This window comes from Myotis yumanensis, unplaced genomic scaffold (genome assembly GCF_028538775.1).
Source record: "Myotis yumanensis isolate MYYU_CA2020_CCGP unplaced genomic scaffold, mMyoYum1.0.hap1 SCAF_3, whole genome shotgun sequence".
Taxonomy (NCBI): Eukaryota; Metazoa; Chordata; class Mammalia; order Chiroptera; family Vespertilionidae; genus Myotis; species Myotis yumanensis.
In genome coordinates, this window is record NW_027223754.1 from 180,769,029 (window position 1) to 180,778,819 (window position 9,791).

The 9,791-nt window shown below is 36.0% G+C and overlaps 1 protein-coding gene and 1 long non-coding RNA gene across 4 annotated transcripts in view; one reads left to right on the forward strand and one right to left on the reverse strand.

The window, feature by feature from the left end:
• The window catches only part of SOX5 (SRY-box transcription factor 5), a 972,837-nt gene that overhangs the window by 23,670 nt on the left and 939,376 nt on the right, over nt 1-9,791 (forward strand). The window lies entirely within an intron of this gene.
• LOC139005616 (uncharacterized) lies at nt 2,993-8,117 on the reverse strand. The gene is made up of 3 exons (XR_011470687.1): nt 8,000-8,117; nt 5,753-5,831; nt 2,993-3,070 (listed from the first exon to the last, which is right to left on the reverse strand). It is a non-coding gene; the product is annotated as an uncharacterized lncRNA (long non-coding RNA).

The following is a 9,791-nucleotide window of genomic DNA, read 5'->3' on the forward strand; positions in this document are numbered from 1 at the left end:
CATTCTGAGACATTCAAAAGAGCCTATCATTTTATGGGGTGCATCTAGGAAAGGGGAGAGGAGCATTTATTCTGCCTTCAAATGTAGAGACTCAGATAAAAACTCCGTGTAGCTATGAAATTTGGCTGGTATCCATAGTCTGCTCAACTCCTTATGAAACTTTGCTGGTTCTTATCGGCTGCTTCATTCTCCATGATACCAGTTGCAGAATAAGTCTGTGGCTCTTCCTCACAAACCTACGATACTCACTTTAAAAAAGCTTTAATTATGCAGTTATTTATTCAATAAATGTGTTATTCCAATTTGAGAAAATACATTTTGCATTGTGTTTACTGTGACTCAAGAGAGATGAACTCAGTCATGTCTGTTTATTTTAATGAGATAAGCCAGGCACATATGATAATTTTCTACCAAAACACAGAATAAAAATACATGAGGAAGAAGGAAAAGCCAAGTTATTATTACATGAGATATTATTGTATGTATATTGTAAGACATTTCATGATGACTCTCATGCAACTTTTAATGTAAAAATGACCCAAGTTGAGCTGAAAGATGAGATGTCATACATGTTCTATGTGTTTTCTTTACTAACATAGGTTAATAGAAAGTGGTTTTAGATTTAGAATCTTAAATTCAGTTATGTTTATAATTATTAGCATTATGATTGCTGCTTATTTTAATGTGGTAATAAAGGAAGAAGAACAAGAGTGAATCAAATATTACAAAATAAAATAATAATAATAAATATTTTAAGAACTGGTGCCATAATTATAATACAGAATTCTGAATCTCAATTATGGACCAGAAGTTTAAGTGTTTGATCAGGAAAGTTCAACAACAAAATTTATTTCCCATTTAAACTATATGAAGAAATACTTAAAAAATCAATAAACTCAATATTCTAGTTTATTATTTCAACATCACTAGTTAATAGTTTTATCACAAGTGACCTTTTAAAAAAGGTGCTGCTCTGAATTTTGCCCCTCTACCTGTCTTTGCAAAAAGCTTTTGAAAAAGGAGCGATTTAAATCTGTCTGATAGTAACATGTCCTGATCCGTCTCGTTTCCCTACATCTCTGTCAGCTGTTAAACGTGTGCTGACTGCTGGCTCCTCATGCTGTGCTGGTCCTTTTGTTTAACTGGCCTTGCCCTTAGCTTCCCCACTTAAACCAGCGATCAGAACCCTATAGGTCAACCAGATAGCTGGCCTCAGTGCATGCTCACCTGAAACATCTTTTGAGGTGGGACCTATGATTTCATGACAAATAGTCACTCAGTGGGGAGCTGCAGAGCTCACCTCTATCTTCCAAGGGTTAACAGTAACCTGTAATAATAATTTGGTGACACAAAATGCTGCTTCTTATGCAGTACCTATTTCCAGGGGCCTAATTTAGGTTTGTATCAAAATGGATATCACAAACAGTGCAGCTTCCCGCTGAGAAGCAAAGTGCTGCTGAGAGATTTTCTGTGATTCTTTTGGTGGCATCTGGGAGGGGTGACGAAACACGGCAGGGAGGAAGCAATTGTCACTCGCTTATCGTGTGGCTGGGCCAAGCTGTGGTGGAGGACGATTTTCAAAGGGGGAATAGCTTTATGGAACTGTCGTATCAGGAGCCGAACTTTGTTCTATTGTACTTGGTACGAGGCAAATTTTAGAACGGGATGGCAAACAGCAGAAGTGGTTTCAAGAGGTAGCTTATTTTTTGTATGATTTTCATACTTCATGCTCTAGCAACACTGTGGCACACCTACCCAGGGGTAAATACAAATATGATGATACAGTGCCAAGGAAGTTTTAAACTTGGAATCAGTTGAACGTCTCAGTCCCTCATCACAGAACCCCTGATGGTGCCAGAGTCATTCCAATCGGAAAAGCCAGCACAGCTGGTCTGCCACCATGTCCCATCTTTAACCTTTCACCCTATTTTTAAATCACCAGTGCCTGCCCTCAATACACTAGGCTCCTCTATTGTCCTAGTTCTTTTCACAAAAGAAAGCACATGCAAATTTATCATAAATGTTCTTACTTAACTATACCCAGGAGTATTTGTACTTTAAATAGAAACGTATGAAGGGTTGTTTTTCATAAATGTTTAGAGTTAGAATGTCTGGCTGTGCTGGTAGTGAGAGATGGGAAAATATGGCCATAAGATTTCACAGAAGGGCCGTCCCAGCGAGCCCCCTGTTCACACCCTGTAGGCTAAATTACCACGAACAACTAAGCCTGGAGCTGAGTTTAGCCCAAATATGGGATGGTGTATGACTCACATTTCAGAATTCAGTGATGGAGGTATTAAACTCTATGGTAGCCTCCAGCTTTGGCTTTTGCCTAGACTGTGCCCAGTTGTTAGACCTGGTAAAGGGATGGGAAAACCTCAGGGAACTGGGCAAATTGTCAAGAACTCCATCCCAGAACTTCAACATTTTGCTCTTGCATGTTTTCTGAGCGTGCAGGGTTTTTCTTGGCCTGCTGCTTCCCCAAGTGGCCAGCCCTTGCCTGTCCGCCTCTTCGTGGTACTCTGGGGATGCGTTCTCAGAATGCCCATTTCCCACCCGCCCCTGGGAGCGCCAGGACGGAGCAGTGGTCCTGGCTTTCCCAGCCCCGCTCCAAGCAGAGGCTTGGGTGCACAAGCGTCGCTACATACTTAATCTGTGCATCTCGGGCACAGCTTGCTCAGCTCTGCATTTCTGGCTCAGTGAACACGTTGAACGTGTTCCTATAGGTGTTCATCTTGGGGTCAGACCCATGGAGGGGTTTCTCCTTTCAAGGACTCGTTTTTTAATGGCTATTAGAAAAAGATGAATATTTTTAAATGGCTGCAAGTAGCATGCTCACGGCATTTTTTTTTTTTTTATTCTTTAAAAAGCTGTATAGAACTAGAATGTTAAGGAGTTTCTACCATAAAGACTGCTTTCAGACAAATTATATCTATTTCCTTATTTAATCGACTACAATTCATTTTGTAAACGTTACTCTTTGAAAGCAGAAAGCTCTCTACCACCGTGGTCGAAGAGTGTGGTCACTTTTCTTCGGGATTGCTCAGATCTTCCTTGTAATAGCAGCTCCCTGAAGAAAACCAGAGAAAAGAAACAACATCAAACCTTCCACCGCAGCTTTTGTCCCATTTAAATTGCAAGGGATCATTTTGAAAATCTGTAAGTGGGGAGATGATGTAAGATGGACTTTTAGCTCTCTTTTCAAAGTTTCTTCCAATTCTTGCGCTTATTTCAAAACCGTTACCTAGAATGGGAGTGCATTTGTGTCATTTAATGGCCTTTGTTTACATGGTACTGTTTTTTATAATGATTGGTGGGTAGAAATGTGCCAGGGCCATGCTTTGGGATCTGAGCCTCCTTTGGACCCCATAGGATGTCAATGGACTCATTAGGATTTAGCCAAGTTTTATGCATTATTCATAATATACATTCACAGCGTGCACACTAACGACCGTCTCCTGTGTCTGCTTAGTCAGAACCATTTGCATGCTGTATTATGGAACCATAATACAGAATGCATTTTCTGTATTATCCTTAATACATATTGTCATCATATTCTGTTATGGGGTATGTGGCGAATGTGTTTAAACAATAGCATGCACTTATGCATTATGATTCCATAAAAACAAATGTATAATAAAACTCCTGATGGAAGTAATTATTGCATATGTGCAATAATAGTTTCTAAAAGAGCCTTCATATTATTTCTAGTCTGATTTTATTGTTTGATTATCTAGTTATTTGTTTTATGTTGTTTTATGCCTGCTGGACTGATGTCCTGAAAATTTTAATTTTGAAAACAACATACCTTCTTTATCCCTCTCATATCTTACCTCATTAGTTTTCCTAAATGAGTATTTAAAAATATAATATTTAAAAGAGACCCGATGATTAGGAAAAGCATGTTTCCTAACTACCAATTAAAGATCTGTAGGGTATTTGTTATAAAGAGCCCGTGTTCCATGTAGCAACAAGAACTGTGTTATGTATATGAGAAATTAACATCAAATTATAAGCATCAAATTGCTTCCAAATCTAAGATAGAGAGGTTCTGAGTTCTAAAGTCAACAGTGACTCTGATTCACTTAAGGAATTGGCACTTCATCTTTTTATCTCAGACATCTTGCTTGCAAAGTGGAAATGACACTATTTAATCACAAGAGGATATCAGATTTATTGTCTTAAAAACAAACTAATTTGGAAGAGAAAGAAAAAAAAGCCTAGAAATACACCGCTATGTCACAGTTATGAAGAAAACAAAGAATTTATTTAAAACTTTATATGATAATTGGTTTAAAAGTTATGCTATGATGAAAATGTTAGTAGTATAGTGCAGAATATAGTAAAAGTATTCATTGAAATTATAAGTCTTGTCTTTTCAAAGGATTGCTGGTGGTTTTTCAATAGTTTGAAGTCATGTGGCTTTTGGTTAGCTACTAGTACACTCATTTTAGAAAGTTTGCTTTGAAAACTATAAATAATTTAGCGCTCTCCAAATCCAGCGCTTTTACACATGACCACTTTTTATTTCCTTATAAAACCATTTAGGAACAGATTTGGAGTTAGAACATATAAAAATTGGTAGTCTTAGTTTGAAGGACTATTTAGTCATTTTATTGATAATGATACTTTAAAAATTTATTGGGGTGACAATGGTTAATAAAATTATATAGGTTTCAGGTGTATAATTTTATAATACATCATCTATATATTGTATTGTGTGTTCAACCACCCCAAGTGAAGGCTCCTTGCATCACCATTTATCCCCCCTTCACCCTTTTCTACCTCTCTTACCCCCCTTTTCATTCTGGTAATCACCATAGTATTGTCTGTGTCTATGGAGTGTTTTGTTTTTCTTTTTTGTTGTTGTTGTTGTTTGTTTGTTTTTTTTGCTTAATCCCTTCATCTTTTTCACCCAGCTCACCAACTACCTATCCCTTAGACAGCTGACAATCTGTTCTTTGTCTCTATGAGTCTGCTTCTATTTTATTTGTTAGTTTATTTAGTTCATTAGATTCCACATATAAGGGAAATCATACTTGTCTTTCTTATTTAGTTTACCATAATGTTCTCTAGGCCCATCCATGCTTTTGCAAAAGGTAAGATTCCTTTTTTATGGCTGAGTCTTATTCCACTGTGTAAATGTACTACAACTTTTGTATGTACTCATCTACTAATGGGCACTTGGGCTGCTCCCAAATCTTGGATATTGTAAATAATGCTGCAATGAACAAAGAGGTGTATATATTCTTTTTAAATTAGTATTTTGTGTTTCTTAGGATATATTCCCAGAAGTGGAATTGTTGGGTCAAAAGGGAGTTCCATTTGTAATTCTTGGTCATTTTTCATAGCAATATGTGTGTATATATATATATATATGATCTCTTTGGTCAAGAGAAACAAAAGAAAAAATAAACAAATGGGAATACATTAAACTAAAAAAGTTTTTGCATGATAAAGGAAACCATCAACAAAATGAAAAAACAACCCACTGAATGAGAAAACATATTTGCCAATGATACATCTGATAAGGGGTTAATACCCAAAATTTATAAAAAAACTTATAAAACTCAATGCCAAAAAAAAAAAAGCCAAAAAACAAACAATCCAATTAAAAAATGGGCAGAGGACCTAAATAGACACTTCTCCATAGAGGACATACAGATGGCCAATAGACATATGAAAAGATGTTCAATGTCACTAGTCATCAGAGAGATGCAAATTAAAACTACAATGAGATATCACCTCACACCTGTCAGAATGGCTGGCAAGGATGTGGAGAAAAGGGAACCCTGGTGCTCTGTTGGTAGGAATGCAGATTGCTGTAGCCACTGTGGAAAAGAATATGAAGTTACCTCAAAAGATAATGACATTTTTATCAGCAATCTGTTTTATTTACAACCAGTCTTATGAAATTTATCTGTTTTACTAGAGATTATTGGTGAATCTGATTCAGATACATCAGAGTTGGGAAATCTTTTTTATTCTGCCTAGAACCCTTTGGATATAGCATTATTTGCAGGCCATTCAAAATTATCAACTTAAAAATTAGCTGCCATATTTGGCCAAACATTTAATTAACTCATCCCTAATACCTTAGCAGGGCCAGACCAATGATTTCCCAGGCTTTAGACGTTCCCCACCCCTGAGCTAAATGATATCACTGCAAATGTAAAGTGTACCCACTTAATAATATTTTAAACCATCTTTCATCTTCTCTTTTCAGCAAGTTTGTTATTATGCATCCAGATAAAATGGCACTTTTAATAGTATCCATATTCATTGGGAATCTGGAAGAAATATAAATTTGATGCAAAATCTGACTGATATATTTTTCTGCCTACATCAGTATATTATTTTCTACTTCCCTATTGGTCTTCATATACTTGTTGGGGTCATGTCTGAATATTGGGAAGGCAATAAATAAAAAAAAAACTTCTAAATCTAAATATAGTTCCAAATGTATTGAATTCCAAGTAGCCAGACCTCAAAATAGGACAGATAAGGAAGGATATGCACTCACCAAAACCTAGATATTTTGGTTGTCTGCAGTAATAAGAGTTTGTCAGAGAAAGAGAGATAAATTGAGTATTAGAGAGGCAGATAAAAGAGTCCAAACTTAAATGGATGCTTTTCTGAAATAGAGGGAAGAGAAGTATCCAATTGACTTCTGTTCTAACAAGCTGTATTCCATCTACTTCCATTGGATAGTTCCTCCCAGTAGGCTTAACAAAGTTGATCACTTTGTCCAACTTTTATTGCCAATTTAAATAGTTCCTCTGTACAAAAGTATCCTCCTGTTAATATTGGTTATTTTTCCCCCCAATTAAAAACAAAACAAAACAAAACAAAACACTCATTGTCTCGCAGTGTATATGTCTGGGGAAAATAAAATGCTGGAAAATGTTTTGTTTATAATTTTTATTGATTAAGATACATTTTAAGTCAGATGACTAGAAAGTCATTCAATTTTTAAAAAAATAACCTTTTTTTTATAGGAAGAGGTTTTAATGTAATTCAGAGTAATCACTTTCAAGGTCTTTCACTGCCTACTTTGCAGCTGCCATAGAGCCTGAGGCATCCTCTTTTTGATAACTTCAGTGGGAAAATTTGCTAACCCTGAAGAAAGGCTTTATATTTCAAAATAGTCAAAAGATGTATTTGAGCCAAGCCTGGTTTAAAATAGGCAGGTAGTCAAAGGGGAAGTGGGAGCGGAGAGTAGCACACACTGTGGAACTCCACTGGCCGGTCTGTTTTCTCAGGTCAATCATAAATGGGAGGATTACAGAACAGTTGCTCCAAAAGGGTTTTAAGCAACAGTAGCATCAGGGAGAGGAGTTTGTTGCTTCTTAAGTTCAGTTCCTTGGAGGACCACTTATTTGTCTGTAAAGGTTTAAAATAGATTTAAAATACGTTACATTATAGTTATACCTTCTTTCATCACAATAGATTTTATCTTGTTGTGTTCCTGTGTTATAACTGACATGTAAAACTGTGTCCATTTTTTATTTTTATTTTTAATGTTGTCCATTTTTAGATTGGTGGGCCTGCGCTTTCTAAATTATGAAAAATGCACAGTCTTTCAAAACCAATAATTCTGAGCTAACTTGTTGACATGGAAAAATAATTTTGTTGTCTTTTTAGTTTTTCAGGTTACGTTTTCAGATTATTAAGTATTTCCAGAGTTTTAAGTATCTTAAATGTAGATTTTTTTTTTCTGTTTAGTATTCTAGGTCAAAGGTCACTCCAATTTTCATAATAATAAAATTTATTTCAGGAAGTTTCTTCATTTGAGTTTATTTGTTGTCTTGTCAAGACCAGTCTGGCCACTTGTAGACTGGCGTGGTTGCTTGCAAATAGGTCATTTTCATAGATAAACAGTAAGAAACATACTGTTATATACACACATATATGCACATAGTTTCATGACTAATGTCAACAGTAATAAAATTGAAAAGACCATGATTTTGGAGATTTATTTAAAAGTAAAGTGACTAACCTCCAGGTCATATGATTTCCATTTTGCCGTGGAGCTCAGATACCGCCTTGTTCATTGTGGTAGCCCCAAAGTTCCTTGGAATGTTCCACTGCCAGGAATAATATTAGGAGGGTTGATATAAACAAGAGAGGATGCAACAAGGATGCTGGATAACAAGAAAATAGTTGAGTACTGTTTCATCTTACTGCAGATAATTTGAAAACTCATACTACTTAAGGAATTTGCATTTTTTGAGGAGGGTTATGAAATACAACACTTTTTCCCTAGTGACTTGACTAAAGGGGGAAATTCAAATTAATACTAAAGATAAGGCTTGGATTAGTTTGGGCAAGGCATCTTTTTTTTTTTTTAATTTGAATTAAGTTGGATTAGGCTCTGTAAATAATTTTTGTTACATCCATACTAATGCAGTGAGTTAGCAGAGATAAACCTTTCAATGTACCATGGAATCCTGGCAATTTTAATAGATTCTAACAGTTTTCTTTATCTTAATATTTCTGTCTAAATTTCAATGACATATTTCCTTTTTAACTTTTGAAATCTCACTCTTTACTCTGTGCAATTGCCTGCTGCTGCCACAATCCATCCGTTAGCTAAGTGAGGACATTTATCCTCCCTCTGTTCCTACATACTTTCTTTCTGATTTTTTGTACTTTAAATCCCTAAGTTAGCTCTTATTGCATGTTGGATAAATATTGGCCTTAATAAATACTGGCTTTCAAAATTTAAAAAAAAAATTGGCTTTCTAGGAAAATTCCAAATATTATCCTTATAAAGACTTTTCCTCATTCTTAGTGGCTTAACTATATGTACCCACCAGCCCCATAACACACCCCGCCCAGTTTTGTATTGTCACTTTGGAAATAGCATGGCAGGTCGAGGATCTAAAGCTCTGACCTGGGTTTCTATACTCAGGTCACGGAATTTCTCTGACTTGCCCTTTCCTTGTTTATACACTTGGATCTCGCTCCTAGGTTTTTAGCAAGAGTGGAATATGTCAGTCATATGAACACATTTTGTAACTGCAATAATCAAATAGATGTTAGTTGTTCATTCCTTGCTTTGGTGAAACACAGAGCAGAAAGTGCTGCAGCTAGAGTTGCAGTTTTTTTGGTTGATGGGTTTATGATTTTTTTTAATGTCATATACATTTAGATGAAGTTCAAACTTTATCATTTCTCAACTGGAATGACACTAGTCATACAAGTTATAATCTCTGGAAAAAACAGGATCTGCTTTTGGGTTATGTTCATGTTAGTCATTCTGCAGTTTGGAATAAGGTTTCTGATGGCACCGCTGAGTGCCGACAGCACCTACCATGACCTTTATACTTGAACTCTCCTGAGAGTCTACTTGTTGTTTTGTTCTTTTTCTTGAGTAATGGAAATATAAAGTTTAGTTCAGGCCTAGGGAATGATGTGTATATTTTTTTCTTTGTTAATAGGCATGTGGTATATAAATCGAGTATTTATATTTCATTATTTTGATAACATGCTACAAGCCTCCCAGTAGCTGTGTTTAATATTTGTTTTAGGAGATTTACCGCTGCAGACAAATTTATTTTGGACTGACTTCTCTGAAGAATGGTGAATTAAATGGTGGTGGAGCGGGGGGCACGGGGGGGGGGGGGGACCCTAGGTGATAATGTGATATATATTATTTGAGTTCATGGGAGACATTTATAATCTTGTCTCAGAGGGTGTCCCCCCCCCCCCCCCATATTAGCTGCGTGTTTCTATTTTCTATGTAGTAATTGGCCTTTAGTTGTGGGCTTATACTGAAAAGTTGCAAT